Source organism: Elgaria multicarinata, chromosome 9, assembly GCF_023053635.1.
Source record: "Elgaria multicarinata webbii isolate HBS135686 ecotype San Diego chromosome 9, rElgMul1.1.pri, whole genome shotgun sequence".
Lineage (NCBI taxonomy): Eukaryota > Metazoa > Chordata > Lepidosauria > Squamata > Anguidae > Elgaria > Elgaria multicarinata.
This window is the reverse complement of record NC_086179.1, coordinates 23,498,355-23,514,756: the sequence shown is the minus strand read 5'-3', so window position 1 is coordinate 23,514,756 and position 16,402 is coordinate 23,498,355.

Genomic DNA, 16,402 nt, shown 5'->3' with positions numbered 1-16,402 from the left:
CCCCAAGACTTTGTAGACATGCAAATTGAACTAGCTAACTAAATATGCCAATTTTGATTGTTGAAACTCTAAATGGATTGTAATATACATATGACATTATCTGCAGTTTTATCAGTTCTGAAGTAGGGGTCAGTCAATGTTGGTTTGTATCAGTTTCTCATTTTTCCAATCTTAAATTTGGTTCATCTTGAACTTTGAGAATTTCTCCACTCTCAAATTCAGGTCATCCCAAAATTTGAGAATTTTGTTTTAAAAACTATGCAGGAAAATTCATAACCCTTTTTTTGGGTACATTTCTCCTGATATATGCATTTTTGTATGCATTTTTGGTTAATATACAAATTTTACATGCTATTTTCCTAATTTGATGCATTTTTAATATTAGTTCCCCTAATAAGCACATTTTTGTATGCATTTTTACAATTGGAGAAATCTCCTGCAAAATTGTGTGAGTTGTGAAGGATAACTCAGTTTCGGATTGCATAGTGGTTCAAAAGTCATCATCAGCTTTATTATGGTCACCGACCAGACATTACACATGCACGTGAGTAGGGCAAAATTACATACAGATTTGAAAAGTATGCAGCAGAATCAATTCTGGAGAGACCTTATTCTCATAAGGTGCAAAATTCTCAAAAATGCAAAATTTGTTAAGTCTGATTAAAATGCAAACTGAATTTCTCCCCCATCTTTATTTTGGTGTTGGCCCTCTACCAGCAGTGGTATCTTGGGCCAGCTTTTGAAGCATGAGCTCCTGTGAAGTCCTTGAAAGACAGAGCTTTCCATATATTGTAAATTATTTAAAAGAGGCTTGCATTGCCTCTGTACACTTCAAAGCCAAGAGCAAGAATAACCCCATAGAGCAACCTTCCCCTTGCTTTGTAGTCTCTGAAATGGCACTGTGAAAAGAGCACCTTTCTAATTATAGAAATGGTAAACAAAGTGGAATTCCATTAGAAGCCATCATTTGTATTCTAGGACCATTTTGGGAGACAGGTGAGTGTTCTTGGAAGCAACGTCCTCAGGGAAATCAAAAGCAACAGTGACTACAAGAGCAACAGCATTTGAAATTGAGAGGGGAGAAGATACTCCTGGGGTCATGAACAAGAATAGTGTCAAACTACTAGGAATGGAAATGTCATATTTTATCAGAAAACTTGGCTTTTGTAGTGGAATTCTATGAACTGACTGTCTTCACTTGACTTTAGAGCTTAAAAAAAGTCACACCAAGCAACAACGCTTTACTCAGCAAAGAGCCTACTTTTGGGCTCCTTTTGGAGAGAGAGTGGCCAGGCTTGGAGAAGTCACATCACAGGGTTTCCAGGTCTGTGCTCAGGCTAGTTCTAAGGGGAACCATCAAGGTCCTGGTTGGCTCAGTGAGGGTGGGACTTCAGGTAAGACCAAAGAGAGAATGTTCTCTCTGTGATCCACCTCTCTCCTGTAAAGTTAGGCCTGGGCTGGGACAGCTTCAATGTAAGATTTGGGGGGGGGGGGCAGAATTCAAGTTCAACTTTGTGAATTTGGAATATGTTTTTAAAAGATACTTTTTTGACATTTGAGGCTTATGGATAATACCCACAAGGAATTTGATGTTTGTGAATTCTGATATGAACTGACTTGGTCCACATCTCCTGGAATAAGCTGTGCACCCCGGCAGAAAAAGCTACAGCATGTGATAGAAATTGCACATACAACTTCGTGCACAGCCTTGGGTTAGGTAATAGTAAGAAGGGGAAAATGTGTCTTTTAGCTGATGGGCCTATAATTAAAGAAGCAATTTAACTGCTTGTTTGTCTGATTTTGAAAATGGCAGAATGGGGGGAGGGGGTTGGGGGGGTTGAGCAACAGAAGCTGTAATTAGCCTTATACATTAGATAATATTCTGTTGTTCAGGCATATGAGTGACTGTAATGCTTAATGTTTCTAGGAGAATAATAAAGAAAAGTCAGGAAGGTGCAGAAACAATGTCTAGTCCCACAGTCTTCCCAAACTCTTCATTTAGCTGTCTATGTAAACATGCCTAGTTGCTATAGTAACTGCCACATCAGGATTTTTTTTAATGGTACCTCTGAGTTACAGCACCCTTCCTTTGCCACCAAAAAACAAAACAAAACACCAGTCCACAAATGTGACAATGAAACACTAGCATTTTGTATAATTTAAAAACATGATGGGATTTTGAAAATATACTTTAAATGAAGGCACGTTGACATTGGCAACATTTGATGCTAAAAGCATGTAGGGCCCTAATTCGTGCAGGGCTGGAAAATCAGGGGAAGCCTCATGTAAACTGATCAGAGGAGGCCATCTCATATGACACTTGCCTATCTGTGAGTGAAGGAGGTGAGACAATAAAGAGACAACACAACTGTGTGGATTAAAAATCGAGCCACATTTATTAAATTTGATCTGCAAAGGGGGATCCCTGAGTAGCCACTCCACCAGGCCAACATTAGCCAGTCAATGAAATTGAGGAGATATTCTTTGCCTGCTGGATGTCAAATATAAAATCAGGACACCACAGGTTTTCCCCATTTGGGAAAGGGGGGCCATTCCCTTTCATATTCCTCTGGGCCAATAAATAGCGGGTGTCTGATGGGAGATGGCTCCATAGACAACCCTTCTCCCCGCACTGGGGGTGCAAAACTGTCAGCAGGAAGAGGCCTCAGGCATCACTTGTCACCACCAAAGATGCCTCCGAATATCACCACCCCTATCCAGGCAAACATAGCCTGCCCAGCCCAGCCTACCTAGGGGAATGTGACCAACAAAAGAAAACCCACACTGAATCAGTCTAAGGTGCTCCACCCGACTTACAGTGTGAAGCAGGTAAAAAGAAGCACAGCAAGCCAACTGGGCCGTGTTTACTGGTGTTTTGAGGGTTTTCTGGCCCTCAAAAGAGTAACCAGTAAACCCCCACACTGCATATAAGGAGGGAGGAAGCTGCTCTTCAAAGAGGCTAAGAGGAGAGGCCCTGGGGGCTAATAGGGGCCTGTAAGCCCCTCCTCCAGCTGATAGCACCACAAAGCCCTGGCAATGGTGGGGGTTGAAGGAGGGTCTCCTCATTCCCCCATACACACACTGGCAACACACACAGACACACCATGCAGCCAGGCAAGCCAAACGTGGGATAGGGCATTTCTCCTCTAGAAGCAGACCAGCAAATCACACTGCTTTTTCACTGAGTGAGCTACATGGAAGGGACTGCAGCTCAGTGGTGGAGCACATGCTTTGCATGTAGAAGAGCCTATGTACAATCTCCAACATCTCCAACTCCAGTGAAAAAACGGGCTGCAGGTGATGGGCAAAGAACTTCCTCTGCCTGACATCCTGAAATTTCAGGTTTTATTCTGGTTGCACTTGTAGATTGTGGTTTTAAGCATCCATATTTTATATTTTATGCTGTACCTTTTAAGATGTTTTTAGAATGTTTTAGGATGTTTTTTAGGATGTTTTTAACAATGTATATTATGTTTTGATTCAGTTTTTTGTGTTTTGTTGCTTGTTGTTGTTCCGCGCCTCGATCAAAGTACAGAGGCGGGTGAAAAATATTTTTTATTATTATTGTTGTTGCTGTAGTGGTGGTGGTTTTATTTTTGTGAGCCACCCAGGGAGCTTCAGCTATTGGGCAGTGTAGAAATGAAATGAAATAAAGAGAGCCAGTGTGGTGAAGTGGCTAAAGTGTTGGACTGGGACTTAGGAGATCTGGGTTTTGGTCCTCACCCAGCTATGGAAGCTCACTGGGTGACTTTGGGCCAGTCACAGATGCTCAGCCCAACCTACCTCACAGGGTTGTTGTTGTTGTGAGGATAAAATGGAGAGGAGGAGGATTATGTACGCTGCCTTGGGTTCCTTAGAGGAAAAAAGTCAGGATATAAATGCAATAATAAATAAATAAATGCTGATGCCCATCAATACACAGACAGTCTGACCTGGTATAAAGTAGCTTCCTAGAATCATAGAATCATAGAATCATTGAATAGCAGAGTTGGAAGGGGCCTACAAGGCCATCGAGTCCAACCCCCTGCTCAATGCAGGAATCCACCCTAAAGCATCCCCGACAGATGCTTGTCCAGCTGCCTCTTGAAGGCCCCTAGTGGCCTGCTTCATCTCAGGGGTTAGGGTACATTAAAATCAAATTTCAGTAAACCAGATGCCGACTTCAATATAACATCAGGTCACTTTGGGATTACTCCATACTGTATGCAAGTTGGCATCACTGTGATATGCCTGATTTCAAAGGGGATTAGAAGAGGCAGAATCAGACCACATTTCTGGGCTTCTCATCTCAGATTGTGTACAGGCCCGTTCAGATATGATACGAATTTCTGGAGAGAGTGGAATGAGATGGTGTTCACCTGACCTCTGCATAGCCATTAAGATCACAAGAGAGCACACACACCCTCCCTGATGTGTGCAACTGTATGTACATATGAGTCCTTCTACAAAATCTGGACCCTTGCTTTTCAAGGATCGTTTCAGTTACACTGAGAGAATCTTACATGTATCTGTTTGCACATGCAGGAGCTCACTACAGATCTTAATGCAGACAAGGGGGTGCAATGCAGACATGCCAGTAGATATTAGTGAGCTAGATGTACTGGTGACCTGAGTTGATAGAAGGCAGCCTCCTATCTTCCATGGCAACTGCTGTACGATGCACCTTTCCTGCACTGCCCTGGCAACGTTGGCACCCCTGCTGTAGAGTATTCATGAGCACAAAGGAGTGATTAGGCAGCCATTAACTCTGGAGGATGCAGAGGAAGGAGAGCTAGCTTTTGTTGTCTGGATGACAAAGTGGTACACATACCAAGTAGGATCTAAGCCAACTTTAGCATCTTTGGCAGGGCCCTTGAGAATCACAGGCTCCTCAGACATGGCTGCAGCCCTCCAAGTAACAAGAACAGTGACGGCACTACACCAATAGATCTGTCACTAAAAGCCTGATGTTTCAAAGGATGGATATAGACCACTCGTCTTTAAAAGTATCCTGTCTCCAATGTCCCAGTATGTTGCACAGCTCTCGCTCGCTCGTTCACTCACTCTCTTTCACTCTCTTTTAAGATCAATAGCATTAGAAATTCTGGTGCATTTCTAGCTGAGACTCTTGCATGAGGATGAATTGAATCTTTAAAGCAGTCATTTCTCACCAACGCTGTTCACACCCAGATTCAGAATTTCAAGGAAAGATGCTTACTTGAAGACTATAATGGATAGGTGTCCAGGCAAACCAGGTCAGAGAAGAAATAGGAGCTGTTTTGTAAGGTCAGGCATTTTCATTTTCATCACTGTTGATGCAGGTGGAAATGTCAACACTTTCCTACTTAAAAAACAAACAAACATTTTAATGAAAAGAAAACTGCAAGGCGCCAGTCAAACATTTTTGTCTGGTGCCATCATGGGACTCCAGTCCGGAACTCTGTAGATCAGGTTGTGGTTGCCTGCTCCTTATGTCATTGGGGCTTTTGATCAGAGGTAGGAAGAGCAGGTCTTTCCAACCAGAGCTTAGTTATGGGGAGAAAAGTAAGAGGCCCTCCATGAAACCCACAAACTCCATCCCTGACCTATCCTAAGTTTAGCCACATTAAGCCTATGTACACCAGTTGCTGGGGAACATGAGTGGGAAGATGCTGTTGCACCGTGTAGGTCCTTGGTCAATAGCTGGTGGGCCACTGTGTGAACAGAGTGCTGGACTAGATGGACCCTTGGTCTGATCCAGCAAGGCTCTTCCTAACTTCTCCATAGCCTTCTTTAAATAAGAAATAAATTAAAATAAATTTAAAAAAGCTAAATAAGCCAACACAAAGGATAAAGAATGTGCCCCCTTCTGCCCCTGCAAATAGGTTTGAGGCAAATTATTATTATTATTATTATTATTATTATTATTATTATTTATTTATTTATTTATATAGCACCATCAATGTACATGGTACAATGTAAAAATCTATCAGCTTTACTTTCTCCCACATTTGAACATTTTAAGTCTCAAGTTCTTCTACCGAATATGAAGAACTTTACAAATTTGGGTAAATTCTTACCAAAAAAAAAAAAAAATGAACTGCACTGAATTTCTTATCTATCTGGACCAGCCAAATTCAACAGGTGCAATTATTCCCATCATGAAGGAGACTGTGTTGTACCTGCCTGCCATATAGCCGTCAAAGATGAGGAGCCTATCAGGAAAAACGAGGTGGCAACCCTAATTCATAAGCACTAACATGGTTGAACCCAGATCTCAAGTTCCTTTCATCTTGTTTGTGAACAGATTTGCACTTTGGGGCAAGCTCTTCTCAGCCATTCCTAGCATGTTGGACTTGGCTGCCATGTAGCTGTTAATGAGGAGGAGCCTGCCAGAAAACAAGATGTAGCAAGCCTAGTTGAGCTCCACAGACATGGTTGAATATACAGGGACTCAAACCCAGACAGATGGGGGAGGGTTTGGTTTTGGTTTTTTAAAACCTCAAGTCCTTTTTGTCTGGAATATGGAGAACTTCACAAAGTTTGATTTATTCTTAACAAAACTGAACTGAAGCAACATCCCCACCCATCCCTACCTATGATCCAAGCCCTGTTGGACATGGACACATTTGTGCAATTATCTCAGAATTCCCCGAGCACGTCAAATCAATGACCACCCCTTGCTACTGTCTGTTACGAAGTTCCCAGATTTGTAGTCCAGGGCACTGGTCTTCAATCGGTGTGTCATGACTCAAAAGTGGGTCAGAAGATCAGTCCAGATGGGTCACGGCAAAGCTGTTGCTGCCATGTTGGGCAATTGTGAAAGCAGGTTCCATGTTGCAGGTTGGGAGTCCAAGGTAGGTCTCAGGTCTGGACTATTTGAAGACCACTGGTCTAGGCAACTTGTTGCCACTGGATGCCACCAACCTTCCTCTGTGCCACCAGACAGCATGCCTGGCTTAAGCTTATCCAATTGCTGCCAAACTGCTGCAAGATGTAGTATCCAGTGGAGGCTGGGTGATTCCAATTTTGGTGGGGCTGTGGATCCATTCTGGGTTTCATTCGGAACCCTAAAGGAGTTATCAGGGTGCTGAACCCAATCTCCAAAACAGGCTCAGCACTTTGGATAGCTTCTTTAGAGTTCTGGCTGGTTCTGACCCAGAATGAAACCCAAAATCGATTCACAACCCTAATCAAATTAGAGCCATCAGCCTCCACTGTAGTAATGGATACCTGTTTTCCCCAAGGACCACTGTTTCAGCTGTGCATCTTATGGTTAGTTATGGAGCAAAAATCTGCCTGGGCCTGCGAGGGCAGCAGACGCCCCCATGTCTGACCCTCCTGGGCCCCAATGGATGTGTTCAGTGGATTTTTGCTCCATCTCTGCCTGCAGGACAAAGAGGATGCAGGTCCAGGTTGGGGGAGAAAATATACAATTTCCCCAGCCTTGGGGAAATTTGTTTCTCTCTTCCCCACCAATGGAAGCCTTAAAGGCCCTATTAACAGGCCACCATTAGAGTGGAGGGGAGAAATATGTGATTTCTCCAGCCTTGGGGAAATCACATTCCCCTCAGTGCTGACCATGGCATTAAAGGCCCTCTTTGATTAAGAGGGCCTTTAAAGCCACGATTGGCACAGAGGGGGGAAGGCAATGCACATTTTCCGGGGCCTCCGGAAACTGCACAATTCCCGGAGGTCCAGGGAATTGTTCATCGCTGAGCACTCAGCCAGCCCGGATCCCAGAACAGGGCCAGCCGATTATTGGTTGGTGAACCAGCAGGGCACTACTGATGGTAGTGTTTTTCTCTTCAAAGAAAAGCAAATTCAAGCTACAAGTGAAACTTTTTTTTGTTATATGTGTCAATATTAATGACAGTCCTAATCACCCAAAGACATTCTGCATGAATCAGAGTGTCAAGATGACCTTCTTCTCTTTTTTTTTTTTGAAGTCACACAAGGGCAGATTTGAAATGAACACTAATGACTTAAATTCACTGCCGTCAGAGCTGGGAGGAGTCTTTCTATTGATGCAAATGCACAAAATGGCATCATAGGTCAGGCTGTAGTGGGGGGGGGGAGGAGGAGGAGGAGGAGGAGGAGGAGGAGGAGAAGAAGAAGAAGAAGAAGAAGAAGAAGAAGAAGAAGAAGAAGAAGAAGAAGAAGAAGAAGAAGAAGAAGAAGAAGAAGAAGAAGAAGGACATATTACTGCAATGCATTGTATGTTGGGCTGCCTTCAAACATTTCAGTTTGTCCAAAACAGAGCAACAAGACTGTTAATGGGGACTGGACAACATGATGATATTATGCAAGTACTTTTCCAACTGCGCTGGCTCCTAGTCCATTTCCAGGCCTGATTCAAAGTATTAGTATTAACATTCAAAGCCCTAAACAGCTTGACAATACCTGAAGGATTGTCTCCTTCCATATGTACCTGCCCGGACTGTAAGATCATCTTCGATGGTCCTTTGGCTATGGGAATGGTAAAGAAATGTAATAAATAAATAAATAAATAAATAAATAAATAAGGACAGTCAAATGGCAATAGTTATAATGTGCAAAGTGGTACACCCTGGGAGACGAGGAGGAATGAATCTTAAATACAGTGAGATCCTGCTGTATTTCATATTCGTTATAACTTGACAAAGAGATCTTGGAATCGTTGTGGAAAGCTGGAAGTCATCAAAGTAGTGTGTTGCAACTATCAAGAGGCCTTCTTCCTTTTCACACCTACCAAAGAACCTATGACTTTCACCTAAGGATGGAGACAGATACAGGTAAAAGCTGGATTTTACACACACAACACACACACACACACACACACACACAAACCAACATCATTGGTTGTTTGTTTCTTCATCCCAGCAGTTTTAGGGACAGTCCTGGGTACAAGCTGCGACCATCGCAGCACTTAGCTGAGCCTAATTTGAATGTCTGCAATGTACTCCCACATTATATCTTAAAACTGTGGGCTCATCTACACCAAGCAGATATTCCACTATGAAAGTGGTATGAAAGTAGTATATAAAAGGCAGGAGCCACACTACTGCTTTATAGTGGTATTGAAGTGAACTGACAACTGTTGTGACCCATTGACACATATACTGCTTTCATACCACTTTCATTAGTATTATATCCTGCTTGGTGTAGATGTGTCATGGGCCCCAACGGTTGTCAGTGCACTTCATTACCACTATAAAGCAGTAGTTTAGATCCTGCAGAGCACTACTATAAAGCAGTAGTGTGGCTCCTGCCTTTTATATACCACTTTCATACCACTTTCATAGTGGAATATCCTGCTTGGTGTAGATGAGCCCTGTGACAACGGCCAGATCTACTGGTTATAGCACTATGAAAGTGGTATGAAAGTGGTATATGGATACAGGATCTATACTACTGCTTCGTTGCAGTATTGAAGTGCACTGACAACTGCTGGAGTCCATGACACATGCCGTATACTGCTTTCATTGTATTATGATCTGCTTGGTGAGGATGAGGAAGCTGTAAAGTCAGGCCCAGCCATGGGAAGCCAGATGCCTGAGATCAAAGGCTGTGTACCACTTTAATTCTGAATCCAAATTCTGAACCAAATTGGTCCAGAACTGAAGCAAGTTGGTTCCAGGCCAATTTAGGCTGAGTGGGGTCAAATCAGGTCCAAAGTGCTTCAGAGTGCTTTGGAACAATCCAGATTTCACACACACACACACACACACACACACACACACACACACACACTGTGTGAGCTCCCTGCCCCTTACCTTGACCCCCTCCCCCTCAACAGGTTAGTCCAGCCCATTGGATGTCTGAATAATCCGAATCTCACTCCAGATCCAGATTCTGAGGGGGTCTCATCCAGGCTGAGATGGGCCAAGGCAGATCTGGGCCAATTCAGAAGCTCTAAATTGACCTCTGAAGCAGGTGGAGGGGGCATGCACAGCCCTACTGAGAATTTAGTTCTATCAGGCTTCCCACTGGCTTATAAGCTGCAAGTGAGGGAGACTCAGAACGTCATCAGATGGGGAAAAATCGTGTTTCCTTACTGTTGTTTTCCCCCACACACACACACACTTCTGTCCCACAATACTTCCTATTTCTTCATACAGGGGAAGAAAGAGGAAGTAAACAATGACCATGTCGCTCATTGAGTGGCCATTTTTATTGTGCCACTTTGGCAGCACATTTCATTTTTAAAAATCGGATTTAAAGGTGTCTATTTTGTGATAGAAAGAAAGCAAGAAGGAGCAAGAGATGCATGGGAAGCAGACACCATCATCAAAAGGACCCACGAACATCCATAAGTAATGAGCATGCAATAAAACACTCGTCTGATGATGCTCTCGTCCAATGCAGCTTGTCTTCCACAACTGGGAAACCTGACCTTGACAGAGGTCCATGCTTCTTGACCAGAGAGGAGGTTGCTCAAGGAAAGGGAGTTTTGGGGGTTCAAGGGGGTTCCATGAGGTGCAGTAACCATCTAAGAGCTAGGTTTCCTGCCAGGATTGAATGGCCAATAGTGATCTTTAGTGGTCACCCTCCTGTGTTTAAACCAGTACATCTGGAAATATACTTTGCCGGAATCAACACTTTGGTAACTTCGAAAGCTTCCTAGTTTCCCTGGAAATGTGAACATTTCAGATTTATTCTGTGTACAGAACCCAGGGCTGATTGGGTCCTTTGTTGTGATGCTCATGAAGTGATTCTTGACAGGGAACTAATGTTGCAATCTGTTAACTGCGGATCTTTATTGGGACTGTAAAGGCTTATAGCTAATTACTGGAATTACTGCAATAAAGGGCTTTACTGTGACTTTGGACTTGGCTCCGGGAAGTCACATTTCGATATTAACTAGGAATACTTAGAAAAACAATATTGGTAGAGGAGAGCTATCGTTCCTACACTTGGATCACTGTCACTCCTTCCTGGATTAGGTTACTCTACACCTCCTCGACCAGCCAGAAGACTGTGATCTGGATCATACAGCAGCCTGTGAATCAGCTACCTCATGTTCAGAAAGCTCCAGGCCATCTGATGTTCAGCCGTCCCATGTCCAGAAGGCCCCCTTGGAGGCCTCCAAACACAAGTGGGCTGGCTTTGATTGTCTGCTGCTTGAAGGAGACCTATCACTCTCATATCGTTGGGCTTAAAGGCACTATATCTGAAAGAAATGGCAACATTGTCTGGAAGTATTGGGATGTCAGGAACCATGGGAATTACACTTCCCATCATGGTGCCCATGCCTGGGACACTGTTGTGAGAAGCTTTTTCTGCAGCTGTGGCTGCCATCAGATAAGCTTAGTGGAAAAGAAAGGAAGTGGTTGGAAGGTTTCCAAGCCCATTCAGAAATATGTCAAGGTCACATTTATTAATGGTCTTGGGAAGGGGGAGAGAGTATTATTTTCTAAGGGGAGAATCTAGGTTTTCCCAAGCCCATCATTAATTCAGCCAGGATTCAAGATGGGGTGGAGGAAAGGCACTTGTTAACCATCACTATGCTAATAGATTTACATCCAAGGTTTCTTCCATCATGGAACTCAAGGTTCCCAGGTGGTTTCCCCTCCAAGCACTGACTAGCCCTGAACCTGCTTAGCTTTAGCAAGAGGGCTGCCTCGTGTGCCTTCAAACCATGCCCTATAGAAAACCTCTTTGTGGATATTCTATGGCAAAAGCTCTTGACATCCCTTTTTGGACTTCAGCTTCACTTCTTCCTGTTCAGGAAGGCTGATCACAAATGTTTCCCTCTGCCTCGGTTTATCCTTTTGTCCTTATCCTTCTGTCCCCATCCCGATTCATCACAGTGCCTTCGGCAAAACTAAAAGCAATGGAGGGTGTGAAGCAGCAGGATGCCATCCACTTTCCTGATCAGGCAGCCCGCTGAGACCAACTGATTTCAAAACACAGTTAACATTTGAGAGCAGTGAAAACACAGTGGGAGAACGCCATTCTGCAGCAATCACCCCAAAGCTGGTCTGGAACACTCAGTTGGATTACTGCTATTGAAGGAGCAGAACCCTCATAGCGGCTCAGATCTTTTCCCAGGAAGTCTTCTATTGTCTCACCCACCACAGGAAGGAGAGCAAAGAGGCATGTAATTGGTGCCAATGGGCCGTGGGCCTTATTGATTTACTTTTTTCACAGGTGTGCAAAAACACAAAGCTCTGTGGATGCCACATGCTCTGAGAGAGGCAGGACCTTAACATCTGGCGCAGACGTTCTGCTTTCGCTCCAAGTTTTCATGCAATTTTGCCCATTGCCATTGGAGGGAACAGTTACAAAGTTGAAGAAAATATGTATATTATTGCTCAGTTGCAGCGGAGGCTCGTGGCTGCCATGTCAGTGGAGTGCTGAATCTGCTCTGGGTTTCAGTCAGAATGCTGAAGGCGCTACCCAAGGTGCCGCACCTTGGATAGCTCCTTTAGAGTTCTGACTGGTTCTGACTAAAACCCGGAATGGATTCACTGCCCTGCTGGCATTTGAACCACCACCTTCCCCTCCTCAGTTACAAGACTAATTAGGTGGCTCTGGGCAAAGTCACTGCATTATAACATTGTAAAGTACTTGGGGATAATGCATACATTTTAAAAATGTAATAAATGAAATGGCTTTAGATATATGTGTGTCTCCATGTGTGATGTCTCTTTATATGTTTGTATGTAAATGATTTTTATGATGTGTTTTAAATATTTCTAAGCCACCCAGATAGTTTTAGCTATTGAGCAGTATAAAAATGTAATAAATGAGATGAAAAATGCATACATAAAAGCATACATTAAGAAAAATGTGCACATGGATTTCAGTCTGCATTTTTAAAAGGGAGGGGGGAATGCAAGCCGGATGTGGGAACAGGACAGAACAAGTTTGACCTTGCTGACAATCTCAGCAAGGCTAAATTGATAGATCTGTCCATCCCTAGATATGAATCTAAACACATCATTTTGGAATCAGATATCATCATCATCATCATCATCTCAAGAACTACCAAAGATACATCATAAAAGATAACAGTACAACAACAGATTCATGTAGGAAATGCCATCAGTTTCAAGAAACCATAGACCACGTAACAGGAGGATGCAAAAATTCTGGCAGGAATGGACTATACAGACAGACACAATACAGCTACAAAAATATTTCACAAACAACTGGCCATCAAATTCAACCTCATCAAACTACCTACACCATACTACGCATACTCACCCGAAACAATCTTGGAAAATGCAGATCATAAAATATACTGGGACAGAATAATTCATATGGACAAGACAATACCTTGCAATCAATCAGGCATAGCAGTTATAGACAAAAAAAGAAAAACACACCTACCACATCAACATAGCAATATCTAATAACAAAAATGTTGTGGAAAAGGAAGAGGAAAAGAGAGAGAAATATACACCACTGGCTATGGAAGTTAAAGAACTAAGGTAGCAGGAAAATGTCAGAGTTATTCCGTTAGTCACATCAGTCAACGGCATCCTATCAAAAAACTACACAGAAAGCCTTTAGAAACTGGGCCTACCAAAATACATCCACACCAACATCCAGAAAGCATTCATACTCAAAACATGCCCAATTGTCAGGAAATACCTGAATCAGTAAAAGACAGCATGACTTCGCAAAGCCTATCATATCCATCTAGAAAAAGCCTATCATATCCATCTAGCCATGAGCAAGAAAAGGGAAATAATAATAATTTACAATTTACATTCAAAATCTTCAGAGGAAGTCTATCTAGTCATTCTGAAATCATCATCTATTTCATTTCTATGCTGCCCAGTAGTCAAACCTCTCTGGGCTGTTTACAACAATAAATAGTCACACCAACCCAACCATTATTATCCTCTGTCAAAAGCTCCCATTGACCTCAGATTGATGTGGAGGGGGGGGAGTGTGGGTAAGTGTGGGATACAAATGGAAAACTCTTACAGTCTGATCTTGGAGGTAACTGCATAGGACTGCAGTCCTTGAAAGCAGTAATTGTATTGTAACATGAGGTTAAATCCACCAAATAGTCATTCATCAAATATATGCAGTAGATTAAGACAACATATTGATTGAGAAAATTAAGAAAGATGAGATGCACTGGAGGATAAACCAAGTTCACAAGGTGAAAACTAATGAACACTTATATACATACTCACAAAAATCCATATAAGAGCCCTCCTGAATCAGACCGAGGGTCCATTTAGTCCAGCACTCTGTTCAGACAGTGGCCAACCAGCTGTCAGCCAGGGACCAACAAGCAGGACATGGTGCAACATCACCCTCCCACCCATGTTCCCCAGCAGCTGGTGCGCATAGGCTTACTGCCTCAGATACTGGAGGTAGCCGTCATGACTAGTAGCCAATGATAGCCTTCTCCTCCAGGAAGTTATCCAACCCCCTTTGAAGGCCATCCAAATTGGTGGTCATCACTACATCTTGTGGTAGTGAGTTCCATAGTTTAACTATGCACTGTGTGAAGATGCTGGGCCCAATATCTTGACAATTGGGAAGAGTATGGGACCTAACCTAAACAACTGCCCTTTCCAGAAGTCGAATCAAATGTATATTACAAGTAGGAATGCTCTTTGTATGTATTGGGCTTTCTATGACCACAGCAAAACATTGATTGGGTGGAGGCAAATCGGCAAAACATCTTGGGTGAATCCACATTGATAATGTAATCATAATACACCTTGCATGAATGCTTTTGCTTTTGTTTTGTTTTTTGAGTCCCAGGTTTTATTTTATTTATTTATTTATTTATTTATTACATTTTTATACCGCCCAATAGCCGAAGCTCTCTGGGCGGTTCACAAAAATTAAAACCATCATAAAACAACCAACAAGTTAAAAATACAAATACAAAATACAATATAAAAAGCACAACCAGGATAAAACCACGCAGCAAAATTGATATAAGGTTAAAATACAGAGTTAAAACAGTATAATTTAAATTTAAGTTAAAATTAAGTGTTAAAATACTGAGTGAATAAAAAGGTCTTCAGCTGGCGACGAAAGGAGTACAGTGTAGGCGCCAGGCGGACCTCTCTGGGGAGCTCATTCCACAACCGGGGTGCCACAGCGGAGAAAGCCCTCCTCCTAGTAGCCACCTGCCTCACTTCTTTTGGCAGGGGCTCACGGAGAAGGGCCCCTGTAGATGATCTTAAGGTCCGGGTAGGTACATATGGGAGGAGGCGTTCCTTCAAATAACCTGGCCCCAAACCGTTTAGGGCTTTAAATGTCAATACCAGCACTTTGAATCGGGCCCGGACCTGGACTGGCAGCCAATGAAGTTGTAAAATGATTACCCTTGCAAAACGTTCTTCTTTTTTACTGATCTGAGCTTGCCTTAGGTTTTTAGAGGAAAGAAGCTGTTTGGATACGTGACCTGCAGTTGCTAGTCATGAACAAGTGCTTTGCCTTCTCCTCCCAATGACTGGGAAAACTGTTTGTGAAGGATGGCAGGTAGTACAAGAAAGAGCAAAGCATGGGCTTCTCGCCTCAAGGATGTCATACTTGGGTGTTTCGTGAACATCTGGTTCAACTCTTGAAGGTTTAGTAGCCTTAGGAGGATGCTTGTTCTCACCTTAATGGCAGGAATTAAGTCAGGTGCAAAAATTGGCCTCATCTTTTTTTAGTGACAGCTCGGCAATGACAGAAGCAGGTGGCTGGTATGGAAGCAACAGGTGGTAGGGAACAAATATCAACTCTTGTCCCTACCAACCCTTAATCTCCATGTCAATACATATGTGACCATCATTTCACTACATGTAGTTACAGTAGCCTTAATATCTGGCAGCTGAATAGGTGAACTGGCATCATTAGTAAACATGGGGTGCAAGGTGACATGAAAATTATATCTGTGATGTTACAACTGTGACAACCCATTCCCACATGCAAGTCATCCATCTGGTGCTGTAGTCTTCAGATGACTGGCATGCACACAGGTGAGATCAGAAGTATTCATCCAGAAAGTATTTATCCAGAAAGCTTTTCTACATGAGTGATTTATTGCACACTCATAATTGGACACGCATGGAAGTTCTCAGGTCCTTTTCACAATGGTGTCAACCTCCCATCATTTTCAAGCTGGAATCCACCAATTTATAAAAAACCCAAAATAAAATTGAAATCATGCAATAAGTGATACCACCTGCAAAACAGGGGATGGGGCATGTATTGTGCTGATCATTAAATCTGTGAAAACTTCGGAAGACAAACTCCAGGTAAGGCTGAAAGGTTTTTGCTTAATGTGGAGAAGTCCAGCATTTGCGGCTTTACTTTTTCTTTTACTTTTTTGAGGGAGATCAAACCATAATGGCACAAATGTCCACTTGCTGCAAATGGATTTCAGACATTCCTGGCCACTGCATTTACAGTTTCATCTGTCACAATAGACCACAGTTGCGTTGGCATTAAAGCTATACAGTGAGCTATCAAATCACTTTGAGAAAAACACACAGCT